This window comes from Ictalurus furcatus, chromosome 20 (assembly GCF_023375685.1).
Source record: "Ictalurus furcatus strain D&B chromosome 20, Billie_1.0, whole genome shotgun sequence".
In the NCBI taxonomy this organism is placed as follows: Eukaryota; Metazoa; Chordata; class Actinopteri; order Siluriformes; family Ictaluridae; genus Ictalurus; species Ictalurus furcatus.
In genome coordinates, this window is record NC_071274.1 from 4,802,558 (window position 1) to 4,822,888 (window position 20,331).

The following is a 20,331-nucleotide window of genomic DNA, read 5'->3' on the forward strand; positions in this document are numbered from 1 at the left end:
TGCATGCTGAGCTCGTGTCTGAATCACACTGAGTCGTCCTCGAGATTATCCACTGATAGGGCTGAGCGGAGGCGTTGGGGGAAATCTTTCGGCCTCTCCACATTAATCCAACGCCTGAAGTGCGTTTTGCCACCCGCTAATCTCCGGTGAGTGATTTTTTTAGCGAGGCGGGGGATTTTTTTTTTAGCAGCTTGGTTGTCTCCATGCCTCCGTACCTCTTTTAGTCTTCGTCTCCTTTCCTGCCCTCTAAGTATCTCTCACACCTAGCACTTACCCTGACGACTCAACTCATTACTTCCCTTGAGAGGTCACCCGCAACAGGACAAGCTGTTAAGTGCTTAGAGAGGAATCGTTAAGGATGAACCTGTTTTTAACTGTTTTAATTTGTGAGGCACAGGTTGGACAAAAAGATTGCAGGTTGGTCACGCTAAAAGGACAGCAACAAAAGCGGGAAAATGGCGACAAAAGCAATATGATATAAAATCCAGTGTTCAAGATCTGTTTTATAAATACTATATCACCGTGCTGTTGAAATTCTCGACCCTGATTGGTCAGAAGATGTTGATTTTTATTATTTAGATGTGCAGGACTTCTCTACAGTTACCAGGAACGTTTAGTTGCAGTTATTGCTGCACAAAGGGGTCACACCCGATACTGAAAACCAAAGTACACATATGTTTGCAGCTCACAGATATGTAATTTTGGATCATTTAAATCAATAAATAAATGACCAAGTATATTATTTTTGTCTGATTTGTTTAATTGGGTTCTCTTTATCTACGTTTAGGACTTGTGTGAAAATCTGATGAGGTTTCAGGCCATATTTATGCAGAAATATAGAAAATTCTAGAAAAGGGTTCACAAACTTTCAAGCACGATTTGTATATTAATGTGCCTTCTAATATGTTATCATTTCTATAGTAACAACTATATGTGGACAAACCACATAAACCGATTAAACACGTGTCTAATTGTTGAAGTGGTGAAGTTTTCTGTAAGGAGGCGTTTATTTGGCATATTTGGAAGGAGTCTCCAGTCTCAGCGCATTGTCGCAATCAGGAGGTTTTCCACCACGGGAAAGTCTTCAAAACAGATGAGCTTATGTTTATGTGTCTTATTAACTTCAAGAAAGAGGAAAAGAGAGGATGATGAGGGAACAACTGTTTCAGGAACTAACTCGTTTCATGGACATTCCACAATCTTGTATGTTGTATGTATAAATGCATAAAAAAAAAGTACAATATCTCATTCTTTAATGCATGAAAATTGGAATAGTTTTTGGAAAATAATCAACTAAGGGCCACTTTGTGGTTGATGTATATATTTTTTCCTAGAACGTCATGCCCCATTATGTTTTATTATTTACAAACACTGTAATCACTACATATGTGCATTTCAGGCAAAATCACTATCTTTCAAAGAATCATTCAAATTATATTTGACTATTGAAACTGCTGCACAAACACACGAAAACTTAAATTAATGCCACAAAACAATCCTCATCCACTGCAGTCCGTGTGTGTGTGCGTATGCGCTTCATATTTCAACTCAACACAGCCAGCGAGCGTCATCATATTCCTCACCTTGCCGTACCCTCACACGTTTAGTTGTATACAGATGATGAACAGCAAAATCATCTCACCGTCTAAACCGCTGCTATTCTATGGAGAGAGAGAACATTCCCGCTTTTACGCCTCGCAGCTGAAATTAAAGTTTAATCAAATGCAAATTTGACCCCGTTTGGAGCTTACCTTTCAGAGCTCAAACACTGAGACAAACTGCTGTGTGAGGTGTGGCCAGTCAGTCTTAGGAGAAGGAAGGTGTGGCCTTTGTGTTTGTCAAACTGAGTGAAGGAGGCGTGGCCTCACTGTCTGTAAATCTTAGGAAAAGAAAGGTGTGGTCTTTGTGCTTGACAGGCTCAGTGAAGGTGTGGCCTATGTTCCCGTCCAGACCCATGAAATTGGCATGGATTTTGTTTGCCAAGCCAAGTGAAGGGGGTGTGGCCTATGTTTCTGTTCAGCCCAGTACAGTACAGGAGTTGTGGCCTATGTTCCTGTACAGTCCAGTGAGTTGCTGGCTTAAAAATGATCAAGAATGTTGAATGGCTATATAGGAACCACAGTGAGATGACAGGATTCTAAAAACACTGCCCTTAAACCAACCAAGTGAAGTTGTGAACTCTGGAACAAGTGCATTAAAATCCATTCTAGTTCTTCTAAAGTGGAAGCTAAATTGTTCCCTGTGGCTGACTCACTTGGTTATTTCTCCACTCTTGGGCCTGTTTATGATGATTCATTGTGTGCAAGAAGGCTGAGGAGGGGGCAGCCATTTCTATTTATAATAGCAATACTTATGCATTTTATTTATATAGAACGTTTCAGCAACTTGTTCACCTCCATTATTGAGTCAGCGAGAATAACAACGGGCACACTGGAACTTGGCTGCATCTCAGTACAGCCCTGTAGATGTGACCTTTCGATGGCTTCTGCATATCTCTCCATCTTGTTTTTCTCTGCTCCTTTATCACTTGGTCTGTTTTTCCTCTTTCGCTCATCCTCACATTCTCAATCCTCTGAAACCAAACTCTTATGTTGACCTTCATCTCTCGGAAGCCGCTTCTAGAAACAGAATCTTCGGTCCTCATATTTCAGCACGCTACAGGATGCAATGCTGAAAAATAGAATGAAATGAAAAATATGAAAATGAAAAATAATGAAATGAAAAATAGATCTCTGGCCATATTTTTGTATTACACCTAAGACAGTATTAAACTGCATTTTATGGCAACCTTATAGTGTGCTGTGAAAAAGTATACTGATTCCTTCTGGTTCTGTGTATATATCATAGTAAATTGTTTCAGAAATTAAAAACGAAATCTATGTTAAAACAAAGGCAATCTGAGTATCATTTAAAAATACCAATACCAACTGGGCATGTGTGAGAATGTATTTGCCCCTGTAATTACAAATTGCCCAAATCTATGAAACAAGTCCTAGAAGTAAGTGAACGACTGATCTCCAGTTATCAGTAGCATTCGGTTTCAGTTATTGCTACTAAAGGTGGCACAAACAATTTTTTAAGTTTAAGGGGACAGTTAGTTTTTCACATCGGGGATAGTTGTTGGATACCTTTTTTTTTTTGTGCTTCAATAAATAAATAAAAACTGTATTGTGTGTTTACTCAGCTTGCCTTAGTTTTATGTTGCATTTCGTTTGAAGATATAAAACTATTTTAGTATGAGATATACACAAAAACAGAAGAAATCAGTGTGGGGGCAAATACTTTTTACAGTACATGACAGTTTGTGGCAAATCATGGTACAAGCAGTTTGCTTAACATTTGTTAGTGAGCTTTGTTGTGGAGAATTTCTTCAGCTTGGTTAACTAGCTTTAGTTTGGGAACGTTCTCTTGTGTTAGCTAGCAAGCTTTACTTGGAAGCAAACACTCAAATCTAGCTAGCTAGTATTGATGTGGGATGTTGGGGGAACTCCTACTAAATTACGTTTTAGTGGATTTCCTTTTTCTCTCTCACACAAAAGACACTTGTGTAGTAGCTATGAATGATGAGAAGAATAGTTAGCAAAGCTGACACTAGCATGATGTGTATATACTATTTCACAGAATTTCCTTGCCAAAATGAACATAAAAGCTAATTTGATTTTGGCTAGGGCTGTGACATATGACTATACGATATATTCAATATTTATGTAGAAACAAAAATAATAGTATGAGTGAATTCATAGCTTTTTGCTGTGTTTTGCTGGCAGTTTGTTAGAAACCCTGTATATTGTGATATAGCGTAGAAATGTCTCCAAGTATAAATGCTATTTTTTGTCATATTATCCATCCGTAGTTCAGCTATCTCATTAAAATTCAACCCTTGCTCAATATCAACAGCAAGATTTAGTGTGGAGCCACTAAATCTTGTGGAAACATGCTTAAGCCCTTAGGAAATCTCTAATGACACATAATGTGCTTCAGATGTGACAAACATGCAAATCTCACCTCTGCACAGGTTCCCATCCATTTTTAAAGGAGTGCAAACACGGCAGTGAAAAAGGTGCTCTCTCGGGGGTTAAGAGAAGACATTTTCATTACATCCAAAAGGCAATGGATACAAAAAGATTTCCCTGATACTGTACTTAAACGTCCAATAGACATACAGTATAGTAGTTGGCAGAATTGTTTTGCATGGATGTAGAAAATCGACTGGGAGCCGGCATATCCTAAAGACTGTTCAGAAAATAAAATGAATCATGTTACTGCCAAAGAAAGCTGGAACAAAAGTAGATGTACATACTGTACACTTTGTCGCACTCCCATTTGAACCAAAAAGACACAATAATTCATTTTTTGGCTTCTGAGTTGCACGATAGAAAGTCATTCGTCTGGAGAAGGGGATTTTGAATCCCGGCAATATCACAGCCATCCATCGCCAGGAGTCGAGGGAGTAAAACTGTCTATGCCAGTGAAGCAGAGTTAACAACTTGAAGTTGATTAATTTTCAAAATCACAAAATCGCATCCCATTTTTCATAAACAGTACATCCAAATAAAACACTGGAAAAATATTTAAAAATATCTCAATCTGGCTGAAGATAATGCATCAGAAACAGGCAATATATCATTAAACAGTAGTCTAAAATTAATTTTACAAACTTGTCATATATATATATATATATATATATATATATATATATATATATATATATAACATTATAATATAAATTTTATATATATATATATTTTATTATTGTTGTTATTGTTTGGTTAAAAATCTTAGCTTGGAAAAGGAAAGGTTGTTTATGCCTTACTCTGGAAATCTGAAGGGATTTAGGTTTTACAGTTCTCATGTATTATGGACTAGTAACGTTAAACCTAACAACATCAGGTAAACATTTATTTAGCGGGGAAAAAAACATTTTTTTCTCACCAAAACATGTTATTCCTCGATTTAGGTTCTCATTCTCTCACAACCTGCATTCAGACTGGTTTATTTATTCAGCCTATAAAATATTAACGTGTCCCTTGGGAAGTCCGCTTTCCTACAGCATCCAAATGTAATCTGTGAGGAGATGGACATGTAAACACACACACACACACACAGAGAGAGAGAGACAGTCCTACCTACAGCACTACCTGATCTGTAAACACACACTTATCACTTATCACTAATGACTTTAACAGCAATAATAGCCATGTCTTTTTCGTACGCTGTGGGTTCGTTTTCATATCGGTCCACTTCAGATTCAGCCAGCATTTCTAAAATACCTGCACATCCACTCAGGGGCCATTTACACGACACTTTTAAAACTTTTTTTAACGATGCCGTTATCGTCTCCGTGTAAACATACGAAAACGAGAATCTGGGAAAATGATGATGTCATGCGCATGCATATTACGTGATCAGTCTATAGGAATGTGTGCGAGTACTTCACAACAACGTGCAAGACATTTCAAACTACAATGGTGGACTACAGGACTGTTTGTGCTGCTCAAATTTTGAGTTTATTGATGCTTCTCCAGCAAAGTGTAGATTTACCGCATCACTACTACAACCGACAAAGTGTAGATTTACCGCATCACTACTACAACCGACAAAGTGTAGATTTACTGCATCACTACTACAACCGACAAAGTGTAGATTTACTGCATCACTACTACAACCGACAAAGTGTAGATTTACCGCATCACTACTACAACCGGCGGAGACGCATTTGTTCCATACGCCACATTATTAATCCACGTCTACACCGACGAGGGGTATTCAAAATCTTATCATCATCTTTGTAATTGTCTGTTTTGGAGTATATCTGTACCCTTTTATTGCTAATTACATATAGAAAGCAGACTGCCAGTGTCTCGCTATTTGATTTGTATTTGCTGATTTTGTTCCATTTTGGTACAGTGATGGTCAATTATTAGTACTTAAAGATGCACTACTTAGATTTTTTTCAGTATTTAAAAATGAAGGAGCACAAGAAACACTAAAAGATTGGGTTGAAGACAGAAAAATCCATTTCCACAATGAAAAAAACTTTATGTACATTAAATTATATTACATTAGGGACGTCTCGGCGTTTATTAACCAAGAACAATAAGCCAAATCTATGCTTGACAAGCATGAGTTTTCACTCCTTATATCAGTGAATAATTTTCCACGTCTAACTATCGAGATTCTAAGTAACTGGAGACGGAACTTTTTTGCACTCCACATAGATCATAAACAATTGAAATCATTTGAGAAATGTAAACGTTATTGTGCTTTTTATCCAGAAAACCCACAGCTCCCATGTTTACTTCTATTTGTTTATAGGGCAGTCTTGCCTGGATCAATATTGCAGACATGTTCACGTGAATGCTTATGTGCGCAGGCGTGTAGTGTTTCTTTACAGAGTGACATCGCCAACTACTGGCCTGGCATGCATAATACAGCGTTTTTAGTCGTTTTCGCGGATCCGTGTGAACGGGGATAGTTTCGACACCGTTGTCATCTGTACGCGAAACTTTTGAAAAACGCAACGGAAAAACATTTCTGTTTTTAGTATATCTTTGTATTGTAAACGTACTCTCTCACACACTCACACACACACACACGTAGTGTACCATAAAGACAATAAAATTTCATCTCCAAACGTACACATGCCCAGCATTGAAATTTCATTTATTTTCAACACATATGCTCAAACGCTCTCAAATGCTGTGAAGGCCAGCCAGGGCACCATCCTGCAAAGTACAATCAATCCGCAGTAACACCTTTGCGCTCTCCACAACTCATTTTCCATTTGTGAGTGGCCACACACACACACACACACACACACACACACACACACACACACACACTCGCATGCAAGCTCACACACATACACAGAAACAAAGCCTGAAATTAAATTCTCTTCTCTTCTTGTCCATCATTTATAGAATGCTGTTATTTCAGCCTGACATGTAAACATCTCTAACCAATCAATCTCCTATCCATCCAGTCAACCTCAGTACACACACGTTCTCACTAGGACTAGACAATATGTCATGAGCATACCAATATCATGGTATACAGTTCCCTCTGGAATTATTAGCACCCTTCAAAAAATGAGCACAAGTGACTATGTTGAATAAATATTACATACGATGAGTCATAATTTCCACTCAATAGGCGAAACTATATCTTTATTCTGTTAGTGTTAAATATAAGCATATGCATACGAACAAATTGTTTGTTTCTTTGAAAGATTTATATTATTGTTCGTTTGTGCTTAGTCCGCAGGAAATTTGGTGTTGCCTTTAAACGCGTCATGTTTCCCTGGGGTATCAATATGAGGTTGCACACCAATAATAGTCCCATTGTTTTGTTTTCCATTGCCATAGGAAACCCTAAAGAACTTTCAACAACAACAAAAAAAAGAGACAGATGGTTAACCTGCACAAATCAGGTAACTGATTTAAAAAATACATGCAGTACACAGTTAAAAAATCGCATTAGGAGCATAACAAAGAGTTTCTAAAGCAGTTGAGACTTTGTGAAGGAATTAACAATAATAAGACAAAAAAAATAAAAAGATTGCAGCTTGTTAGCCGTCCTGAAAAAGTTTGAGTGTCAATGTCAATAGCAGGGCTCAAAATTTCAAACTGCTGGCATTCCTCCTATACATGACTACTGAAACTGCCTCGCACCTCTGGGGTTGGGGGCTTGAATCCCGCCTCCACCCTGTGTGCATGTTTTCGCCGTGCCTTGGAGGTTTCCTCCGGGTATTCCAGTTTCCAACCTCCAGTCCAAAGACATGCATTATAGGCTTATTGGCATTTCCAAATTGTCGGTAGTGTATGAATGTGATGGATTGGATCCCTGTCCAGGGTGTCCCCTGCCGTGTGCCCAGAGTTCCCTGGGATATGCTCGATTCTCTCCGCGACCCTGTGTAGGATTAGCAGTATGGAAAATGGATGGACTATTACGCTCTGACTGTCTTATTTTCACACACTCTATCTTCCTCCCGCATTTGTATTCACTACCACTTATTTTTAATGATTAAAACAGACATCACAGCAGTGCTTGTAAGTCTAAAGCCCAAGACTAAAGCAACTGCTCTCTGTCACCAAAACAATGATCTGCAGAGCGTCAGCAGTAATCTGCCATATGCACACGAGCCCATCACTTCCCATCAAACACTACGTCCACGTGTTTGACACTTAATGGCTCTCATACTGGAGAACACATTGATCGTGCTGGCCCTTGTGCTGCACACTAAAGAACGCTAATGCAGCGTGGGATCGATAAGCGAGTTAATGGGAATATGACCGAGAGAGGGATCTCGGGTTTGAGTGAAATCCGGATGAGGCTAATGGAAGTTCTAATACTACTGTTAATAAAAAATAATACCAAGTGGGGTGTGGCCTAAACTGGAAGCGTGTTTCTTTAAATTTTTTATTTTCTTTCTTTCATTCTTACTTTTTTTTTTTCTATTAGGGGTTTAACTCCATGCTATCTCTATATGTTTAATGCTCCAAGTATCTGTATTCGGATATAAACTCTCGTAATTCCTCCCTTTCAAACTTTCTTCCTTTTGAACTTCCTTCCTTTCGAATTGCCTTCCATCCTTCTGAAATTCCTTTCTTTCTTCCGAACTTCCTTCCTTATGAAATTCCTTTCTTCCTTCCTTCTGAAATTCCTTTCTTCCTTCCTTCAGAACTTCCTTCCTTCTGAAATTCCTTCCTTCCTTCCTTCAGAACTTCCTTTCTTCCTTCCGAACTTCCTTCCTTCTGAAATTCCTTTGTTCCTTCCGAACTTCCTTCCTTCTGAAATTCCTTTCTTCCTTTCTTCCGAACTTTCTTTCAAACTTCTTTCCTCCGAAATTCCTTTCTTCCTTCCGAATGTCCTTTCTTCCGAACTTTCTTTCAAACTTCCATCCTTCGGAATATTCTTTTGAACTTTTTTCCTTCCGAATTTCCTGCCTTCCAAACTTCTGAATTAAATATGAATTACCACTGTGCTCCTGGAAATAATGGAGTTCATAACTGTTAATAATTAGAGATCTGGGTGGAACTGTTTTTATTTATTTATTTTTGTTTGTACTTGCCCGGGGTGTAATATTTTTTATACACACATATATATATATATATATATATATATATATATATATATATATATATATATATACATACACATATTTTTGTGTGAGTATCCCTTTCTTAGGCCTGTCAGTGTGTAGAGGTAAAGGAAAAAAGAGAAAAGCTGTTTTTGTAGCCGCATTGGCAGCTTGAATGCTGTCTATTGCAGGATGCTGGAGGGATTTTCTGTGCTTTGAAGGATTAGGAGAGGAAGGACAGCAAGGTCTGACTCATGGGATCAAGAAGTGACAAAGAACAGAGAGCTGAAGAAGCAGAGAAACAGGTAACCGTATGTTTTGGCGTTATATTAGACAAACTGGAAGAACCGATACATTTCCATGTCTAATTCAACAGCACACTAGGTATGGTGATGACCAGTGAGCATCACTGAAGAAAGTCAAGTAAAAGCTCCAGCGTGTTGCCCAGAATGTCTTGGATGCCCAGAAACCTAGGGTAAACTAGGGTTAAAAAGTAATGAATAATGAACAGCAAGCTAGTTTGCTAGTTAAGTGCATTAATACAGACTAAGGGAAACATACGAGGTAGCAGACGACGCTTTCTGCTGTAGCACGCGGGGTTTTGGCTCTGACTTGTGGTTTTCTGCTGGCAAAAATATTATTCAAGTCTGGCTAACATCAACATTTTTTATTTTAGTTGTATGACCGCTTTGCCCTGTGTTATTTCATCTTCATGTTTTCATGTACCTACGTGTTCCAGATCACACCTTAGTCGATGTGTAGAGCGTAGCAGGTGGTGCAGTTTAGAAGCATGCACTATAATAATATTGAGGTGTGTTGTTTCCCTGTGAAGTTTGTTTTGACAAAGTCAGTATGAAGTATGCTTTGTTTTTCTTCCTCAGGGTGTTGAACCTGCTTGTCTGCCGAGCCACTATGAACGACCAGTAATATCCCAACTTGAAAACTGAAGACAAATGAGCAAGTCTTTCTTTCCATGTAGTATAAATGACCAAACAATTATGCCAAATAACATAACGTATTCACAGTATGTTGTAAACATTATGTGAAATGCTTCAAGAGCTCCATAGAACTTAAACAAAAAGTCTCCCTTAAAAAAAACTGCAAACTCCTGTAGACATCAGCAATTAATCAGCTAAGTGTAATTCATAATAAAGTGACTATAATCTGATTATCAGTGTTTTACCCTATTCTAATTGCAAGTATTTTGGTAATCAGGTTGTGTAATTGTGTGTGTGATTCCTCACTACCCCACAATATTTGAATGTGTTGTTTATTCTCTGCACTTAAGAAGGCATTAGGAAGGCATTTAGGAAAACACACTGCCCTATTGTTTGCGTTTAGCCAAAGCAGACGTGAAAGCTGGTCTGGCTAGGCTCTTTGAAAAGCTCTTTAGAAACAGTGATGCTATTTAGCTAACTATACTCATAAATCTTGCAACAGGCATATTGCTAGAGCAAATGCTAACTCCTACTGCTGTAATAAATTGAGTGGCCTTGGGTGTCTTACACACAGTTTAGTTCTAAGGGCTGTCTAATCAGTCTAATAATGTTTGCAGATTTAATCCAGTGTTTATAGAACACTGCGCTTATGGGCCTTGAGATGTCAATGATCGCCAAGGCTGCATGCCAGACTGTTGAGAACAACAACAACAAAAAAACACCCTCATTATTAATTGCGTTGAGTGCAACTGAGGCCACATGCACAGGATTTGTGAAATCTAAACACACTGTTCCAGTTTTAAAAAACAAACAAACAAAAAAAAACACTTTGCAGACATTTAGGATCTTTGTATATAGCTGGCTGTCAGTAAAAAAAATGATTGTTTAAATGTTGTTTGCATTTTAACCATGTGAGAGAAATTTCTAGCATTTTCTAGACTAACTGGTCATTTGTCAATTTGCACGCATTATGCAGTTCACCCTTCAGACCACAGGTACCAGTCAGGGAAGGTATAAACTAACATATGCTTCTTGTGAGATTTTGTTAATAATAAATATGAATTTTTTTATTATTATTTATTTATTTTTTTAAATAGCATTGTATAAATCCATCTATCCATTATCCATACCGCTTACCCTACACAGGGGAGCCTGGGGCCTATCCCAGGGAATTGTGGACTTTTTTTTTTTTTTCTCCAAATTCCAACAAGCCTACAATGCATGTCTTTGGAATGGGGGAGGAAACAGGAATACCTGGGGGAAAACCTCGAAGCATGGGGAAAATATGCAAATTCTGTGCACACAGGGCAGACGTGGGATTTGAACCCCCAACCATGGAGGTCCGAGGCAAACGTTGGCACATAGTGGTGGGAACACCATCTCCACAGTGAAGCAAGGTGGTGGGAGCATCAGGATGCTTTTCATCAGCATGGACAGGGAAATTGGTCAAGGTTGTGGGCAAGATGTATGGACCCAAATACAGGCCAGTCTCGAAAGTTCCTGATGACTATTTATTTTTTTACTAAGATTGATTTACAAGCAAAAGAAAAGCCAAATCTAGGTGTTGGTATACACTGTACAAGGTATATAATAAAATTGCACAATGTAATGAAAATCTCAGTTTGCCAAAGTAGCTTTAGTGCAGCTAGCTACTTTATCAAAAGGGTAGTTTGGCAGGTTGTATTGCACAGTAGCTTCCCCAACACTGGTGAGATTAACGGTACAGCTGGCATTCAAAGTCAAAGAGTTGCACCTCTGCTTTAGAGGCAGTGCCACAATGGTGGAAATCTCAGGAGCGCCGACTTGAGCGTGTTCTGAAAGAGTGTGCACTTGGCAAATATGAGGGATTAGCCCACTTAGCTGTGCGCCCATCTGGATTTCACAGTCTAATAAATGCTGCTGTCATCATCACCTTAGTGTGCGCTTATTTTGAGTGTGAGTATGTTCTTATTTTCTCGGTGTCATCATGATGTGGAGACGCCAAGACAGCTTTATAATTAAAGTGATAAATGTATCGTGTAGAGCGAGAGAGTGTTGGACCGTGATGGGAGAGACAGCTTTTGGTCTCTGTCTTTATCTAACTTCATCTATGAGGAAAAAACAACTGCAACAAATAGTATATATTTTATTTTGACTATTAATATTAGAATTACTGGCACCCTTTATGGAAATTAGCAAAAATTAATGTAGGGTCATTCTGTCTCAAGTGGTCCAATACAGGTTGATTGAGCAACCAAATTTTTTTCAAATAATTGACATACAATAGCTTATGCTTGTCAGTGTGGTCTAAAATGTTACTACATTTGATATTGGCAACAGTGAAGCATGATCTATCACAGGGTTCTTCAAATATGCAGAGTTTACCAACCTCCAAACTCACCTGCCTGCAATTTTCTACTTATTCTGAAGATCTTGGTTAGCTTGTTTAGGTGTGTTTGATTAGGGTTAGGGCTAAGCTCTGCAGGACATTGGACCTCGAGGGCCCAATTTGAAGAACCAGCCTGATCCATCATGTTGGTTCAGGTGTACAGTTGGTATGCATGAATAGATGTTGTCCAAATATGGAATTACAGTGTTCAGTGGGGTGTTTTACAAATGAACAGTGTCATAAACAGCGGTGTGGTGTTGTATCAACTGTGGTAAAAGCAGTAAGTATCACTTGTAAGTCTTCACGATTAGTAGAAGGTTACAAGCAGGTGAGTTTGGAGGTTGGAGCTAAACTCTGCAGATTTGAAGAACCCTGTGATAGATCATGCTTCACTGTTGCCAATATCACATGTAGTAACATTTTAGACTTTATTGGCATACAAAGCTATTGAATGTCAAGCATAAACATAATTACTATAAAATGCTGTTCATTTTTATTATTTTTTATGCTTATATTTCATCTGTTAATTTCTCAAAATGCATGAATGAAGTAGGCTTTTCCACAGATTTCTACTAGCCCTATCTCTGTAACCAATGGTTACATTGGTTACTGTAGCCAGCCAAATTTTTTACAGCAGAATGCTACTATAGCGGACTTGTTTCTGTGAAAATTTCAGGTTTGTATCTGGTCCCCCACCAGAGATATTCAACCTGAAATGAGGGGAATTTTTTTAAAAAATGCACTTTCTCTCCCCCATAAAAGAGAGAAAGAGAGAGAGAGAGGTCTCAAACCTGAAATGTTTTGCATGCACATTACTTACCTAGGTACCCACTAAAAAAATGAAGACTGAGACTTTGTACATTTATATTATACTGTAAATTGACCCTAAATGTGGAATTGTAAGCTAAGTCTAAGGAACAAGAATATGCAAAATGTTTATATATGAGACCAAAATACTGAAATCCCACTATGTATTTCATTAAGAGGACTTGACAGAACTCCTAGTCTTTTAGATATAAACAAGTACAAGTTTATCATCAGAAGTGGACAGAATGCCCTAGATGTTAGAGATGTGATGGAATTCAAAGCGTAACTGGCATGCTTTTGAAGCCAAGGACTCATTCCTTTGTGACATAGATTTAGCTTTCAGATACAGGAAGTCTAGATAGATCAGGTTTAGTTTGTGCGCTGCGATACACAGCTTAAGAAAAGCTTTCAACCATCTAAGCATTTGAGACAATTGTGTAAATTGTGATTCATATATAGACCACAGAATTCTCAATTCTAGTTGGTCAGAAATTTTGACAAATTTTTTAGAATAGCCTCTTGGACAGTAATTCTGCGGACCTTCATGGCAGATGCGCCACATAAACAAAACTTTTTTTTTTTTTTTTTAAATGGTTGATCTGGTGAAGCTTTCTGTGCGGAGATGTTAACTTAACATTTTTGGAAGGAGTCTCCAGTGTCAGCACTTCATAAGTGTCGGCATAAAATCGGTAACTTTAAGTGTTCCAACATAGGAAAGCTCTCAGGACAACTGGCTTTGCAGTTTCTTAGTAACAAAAAAAAGTAGCTTTTTTTGTATCATTAAGTTTGAGAGATAAAAAGAGAGGCCGGTGAGGAAACTGCCGGTTATTGCTGCTAAGAGAGTTACGAGAGGAAAGAAATTGTTGCAAAGACGTTAAATGCAACTATATACGGACAAAACGTATGACATGTCGGTCTTTACTAAAGAAAATAAATGTTATCGTTGACAAATTAAGAGGTATAACAGGGAATAAACACTTCAGGACATGCTATTGTTGGGTTGTGGCAGTAAGTCTGCTTTGTGTTGGGTCACATCACACTAACTCGTTGTTGATTATTTTTCTAATAACAGAATGCTCTCATGAGTATTATACCTTCCATACAACAGTAGAGTTGATACTGTCACCTTTAGAGGCAGAAAGTGAGTTGTTCCTAGCATAGATGTCATTCACATGATCTTCCATCTCCATTTAAAATTAAAGATGATTAAACTACTTCCATTAAAATGAATGGATAGATTAATTTCTACTAAGTAATAGTACCTGATGTACCTGATAAGAATGATGTGTATTACCTTTGTTAATTTCATCATTAGACACTCTTTAACTCTTCTGTTTCTTGACTTTTCTTTCTACAAATGCAGTCAATCGAGGCTCCAATCAGGCTCCAGGCCACGTTTTGTGGACATAGCTCTGCTCTGTTCACGATTTGTCTCTCCTTTCTCCTTGTTTACGCCTCCGCTCCGGTTAGACCCGGTGCAGCTGCGTTGGCATGGCGAGTAGTGATGCATTAACAACAGTAACGAGCTGCGGAAGGAAGCGAGGAGGGAGTGCGGCTCCCCTGCCGTGATGTCGCTCATACTTTTGAATGCTAAACACTCAATGCAAATCTCAGTGAGCGCATCCGTTGCTGAGAGTCAACAGGCAAGCAATGCCAGACAGACAACTAATGTCTCGTTAGCAAGGAAAATAGTAGCTTTGATTCGGAATGCAAAACAAACTTTGTTGTATTTGTCATCTGTTGGATTTCCGTGGAGTTTGGACGTCAGGCAATATAAAAAAGAGAATCTGGGGCCGGATTCACGAAACATTCTTAAGAATAAAATTCTTCTTATCTGCCATTATCTTCTTAACTTAAGAAAAACGTTACAAATATTTTGTATTCCAAAAATTCTACTTAAGAATGATTTTTTTTTCTTAAGATTGTTCTTGACAAAACTTTTTATAAAAAATTTTTTAAAAAATTAAAAACCAGATTCTTGAAAAGAATGTTCTTAAAAAGCATCGTAAATAACTTCTTAAAGTTAGGATAACTGCCAACTTGTCGTAAATCCCTAAAGGGTAAGATTTTTAATGAATTTATTGGGTTGTTTCAAATATTAAACATTACAAAATTATAAAACTTGCAACATATAATAAATACTGTATAACTATTACAATATTTTACTGATTTATAAATTATAGCATACTTGGCCTATTGGTTTCCACTTTCCAGCAAGTAAATTCTCTAATGATGGTCAATGTCGTTACATGAACACGTCTCATGCCCTTTACATTTGAATAAATGATCAGGAGGTGATTGCTACTTTTTTCTTTTTTAATTGATAATAAATTGATACGTTTTAAATTTGGCAGTATTTAATTCGTTATAGCTATTACACTACCGTAATTTTATTCTTAAGAAAATAGTTCTTTAGAAAATATTTGAGAACTTCTTAAGAATTTTTCGAGAATTGCACTTAGGAACATTCTTCCGATCTTCTTAGAATTTATCTTGAACTTTCTTAGCTTCTTTCTTAAGAAGATTTTCATGACCTCAGGCCCCTAAAGGATTGTCTGGCTACATAAAAACATGCTGTGGAATCAACCCTTTTTCTATTCTTGGTGGAAAAACAAACAATGTGATTCAAAAGGTGGGACTTCCTGCAGACATACAAGTCAAATATATATGTGGTATTGGCATTAGGAACACTTTGCAAGCAGGTCATTTGCTTAAAAATACAGATCCTTCCTCATTAAGGAAAATCCGGTCTGGGAAAAACCCATCCAGTGTTACTGTGGTTGAATTCTGGAAAATAGCCAAAAATGAGGAAAAGTTGTTTTTAACTATTCTTTTTAAAAAGGCAACATACTTTGACTTTAAGCCAAATGATGTAAAAATGGTTTTTAGACTGCTTTCTAACTTGTCTTAGTGCCTGCTTGCAAAGATCACACTGGGTAGGAGCCAGTTGAACAAACACTGCAGTAGAACCAGTCAGTGTCACTGAAGATATTGAAACCTTGCTATATAAGTGTTATTTCATCACACAGTCAGTGTCAGACTTTGATCGATCGAGTTTTTCAATTTCTGCGATGCCTCTACGCCGTCACATCATCGTCAAAACCGCTTACACGCTTTGTACAGATGTTACAAAATGTTTAAGAGCCCTATTTAAAAGACATTAATAAGAAGAAATGATCAGAACTGACTGAATGAATCAGCAATTATTTCATTACCAATGCAAGTGTGGATAGAGATCAGTGGAGAGAAGAGACGATGATGAGCCTCCTGTTTGAACGCCATGAGTGATTTTTAGCTCAGGTGATGAGACAGAGGTGGTTGTGGATGACGCTGATAATCAAACTGAGAACTTATTTTCCCATTGGAAACTTATAATTCTTTAAAATTTGTTTGTCTATGAATAGATTAGGTTATATAAATGTAGAGGTAGGTGGGCCATCTTTCTTGAAATGCTATTATGATTTTTGGAGTATACAGACTTTAACTTGTGATTTGACATACGTACGTGTGTGTGTGTGTGTGTATCCCGTCAGTGACGTCACTTCACAACGGTAAAAAACGCATTTCTATTAATAAAACACATCGGAGAATTTTTGCTTTCAAAATATAATGTTAATTTTTTTTTTCTAAATCCTTTGCACAATGTATAGCATAGCCCACATAGATACATTTAATACCTTGTTCATAGCATTCAATTTGCATAATATTTGAAGGACAACATTGGGCAGAATGTGAAATAACGTTTGTTTTTTTTCTCAAACAAATACATGAAATTAAAAATGGCCATTTTAATCCAACTAATCAGTTAATTGAAGAAAAAATGGACAGATTAATCGATTATGAAAATGATCGTTAGTTGCAGCCCTAATGCGATGTGTGTGTATATGTGTCCCATTTTAAAATTCAATTAGGGACAAACTCTGAAACGAGGACCCTACAACAGCAGATAATCAGATCAGGGCCTTCAGCCAGATCTGATTAATCTAACAGGAAACGATTGATAGGAGACTTGAGGGAGTTATTTATAGTCAGGCTCAGCCTTCCTGCCTTAGGATTACCATGCTTTATAAATCTCAAAAGAGACTACAGCAAGAGAAAGGAGGTAAGGGTCTAGTGAAGCAAAAAAAAAAGAATCAGGTTTTAAAAAAGGATTTAACAAAATCCACAAAATACACCATCAAGACCAGCCTTATCTGCATGGTTTTGACCTGGATTTGAACTAGAATCAGACTTCCTATCTAGTGTCAGTCATGTTGGAACAGAATGCGTTTAACGATTCGCCTCACAGTTCCTAAAGTTAATAAAAGCAACACAGTTATGTGAAATGAACAGGGCTGGAAGGGTTACTTTAAAAATGTGATCCGTTACAGTTACAAGTTACTTCATAAAGAATTTAATCAGTAACGTAATCCCGTGAAGTATCACAATATGAAAGTAATGTAATCTGATTATTTTTGGATCACTGTTCCCTGATGCGGGTAACATTACATCATATAACATTACATCACAAAAGCATATTCTGGTTTTCCAAAAAGAGGACCCCATTTTTTTGGGGGGGGCGGGGGGTCTTAATAGCGTTCAAAGCAGTGTTACTATGAATGCAGACTTTAATACACTGAAAAAGACACACTACTAGCATCACATAATCATATATGAATAAAATTGGTTTCACTCTACACATGTTTTACCTACATTCTTTGGATTGTCCATGGAATAAAAACAAAAAAAATCAGATGCCATGAGTGTACCTTCTGCCATCATTTACACATTTGAATGAGCGTGTAATACGAAGCAATGTGATAACATGAAATTAAAAATGACCTTATATGACCATGGGCATTGTATCGATTCAGGACAGATGTCATGTGCTGCTATTGTCAATCAACTGTCTGACGCTGTAAACAACAGCGCTTCACTTTCACATGTTCGCTGAGAGTAGGCTTATGGTTGAGAGGCAGGAATTTGGCCAATAGTTGCTGCAAGCCTTTTAGAATCGACCAATCGGTGTGCGACAAGGCGGGAATTACAAAGCAGGTTTAAAACAATACAAACATGCGCACACGTTACAGTATTAGACCATAAGCACATCATCATGAAACTAAAGCCGAATCCCGGGCATTTTCTCAAATTTAGAAATCCCGGCCGGATGCTTTTTTTTTTAAGGTCTGAAAAAGAGGACATGTCCGGGAAAAAGTGGACATATGGTCACCCTAACAAGAGCATTTCAGAGAACAATTTGTGTTCATTTCTACCAAATTAACTATGCACAAAATTTATTCACGCATGCACCAGGAGGTTGCTCACGTGGGTCACGACTGGCAAGAAAGAACCAGAACTATAATCAAGCAGCTGTCTATATTGTGTTTTGTCAAAGATTCATTTCTTTTGGTTTTAATTGAAAAAAAATTTTTTTTTTTCTTTTTTTTTTTTCCACAAAATGTACCTGTGATCTGATTACATTTTTTGACGTAACTGTAACGGCTTACAGTTCCAGTTTTTTGTATCCTGATTACGTAACGCCGTTACATGTATTCCGTTACCCCCCAAGCCTGGAAATGAATGGGTTGTTTGCACAGACGCACTTTTCTTGCAGGGTGTTAAACAGCCTGCCGGACATTTAGTGGAGCAGAACAAGCTTGTCGTAGTTATCAAATGTAGTCAAGCGAGTAACCAGTGTGTGAAGCTACTCTGTGTAAGCCAGGCATGTGCAAGATTGTTTTTGTTCCCTGTTTGCAATTTACTGTTAAAAGATTAAAGATTTAATAGTCCAGCACTGATCGCTTAAAAAGACAGGAAAATGAGCCATTTCCACCATTTCGCGTTTAAAGAGAGTACGGAAGGTCATAATATTATTGTTAGGAACTGCTTGCTGGCATTGGCACTCGAGAAGTGAATTTTTAGGTGCTTCCACAATATGTGCAGTAAACAGTAATAGTATATTTTTTTATATAAACCTTTAACAAATCATCGTCTAAACTTTTCACTGGTAATATGCTCAAAGCAGCACAGGAGAGCAAAAAACCCAACCAAACAACGTTTTTTTTTTTAATGACTTTTTAACTGTTATTACCGTTACAATGTGTACAGTGTTAGATTTGACGTTGAAATTTCTGTTTCGTTCCCATTTTTCTCATTTGTGGTCGACATTTTTCAATGGCATGCCTGATAAATATAGTAAGCTGTTTGCTGTACTGTATACTTGTCTAAAACTAGTCAGGTAAAACATGAATTGATTGATTTTTTTTTAAATTTCACATTAAGAAATTCAGCATGACTGACCAGTCAAGAGCGTGAAAGATTGGGGAAGGGGGCGGGGCTTACAGGCAGTAGCAACTGATATCGGAGAGTTCGAAACAAGAAACAAAAATATTGTACACTCGTAATTCCTTTAGCTTTAGAGTGTACCTTTAGAGATTTAACCTTGGAAACGACATGTAGTTTGTGTGCATGTAATGTGGGAGGCAGTAAAGCCTAGGGACTCTCAAAAGATATTATTCCTTTTAAAAAGAACTAGCCGGTATTATATTAAATAAGGTATAATAGTGATGTATCCAGTAGTAATGGTATCCAAGTACCAGCTCTTGGATGCAGAAAAACAGTTCTTAATTTAAAAAAAATAATAATAATCAGAACAATTCTAACAGCCAGTCTCAAAGTGAAGCCATTTGAATGGGCAACTATGAGCCAGTGTATGAATATGCAGCGATTTATGTGTGTATGCATGAGGAATATAAATATTCGCTCTCCCTCCTAGCAGTGATTGGAAGGGAGAGTGGGATATTGGACTCCCAGAATGCCAATGAATCGCTCTATTCTTGTTTTCCTGCAGTGTAAAGTCCAAGCCGGACGTTTTTCTGTCTCTCTCCCATCTGCTCAGGTCTTGGCTAAGACAATGTCCACTGTCATGTCTCATGGCGTGTTATCTTGGAGTGGATTTTGGTCATTATGTTGAACATTATGTTGTGACTTGCACAACAGATGCAGGTGTTTAGAGATTAGGGCTGATTTTCAGGCAGAGAAACGCTGACAATGTGCACCTCATTTGAAGAAGTCAGAAGAATTTGATGGTAGAGCTTTGGAACTGGACTGGTTTTATCTTGAGTATCTATTCGAGCATCTAACATGTGACTCGCTGCTTC

At 37.7% G+C, this 20,331-nt stretch overlaps 1 protein-coding gene across 1 annotated transcript in view; it reads left to right on the forward strand.

Moving 5' to 3' along the window:
- The window catches only part of ppm1lb (protein phosphatase, Mg2+/Mn2+ dependent, 1Lb), an 80,554-nt gene that overhangs the window by 22,797 nt on the left and 37,426 nt on the right, over window positions 1-20,331 (forward strand). The window lies entirely within an intron of this gene.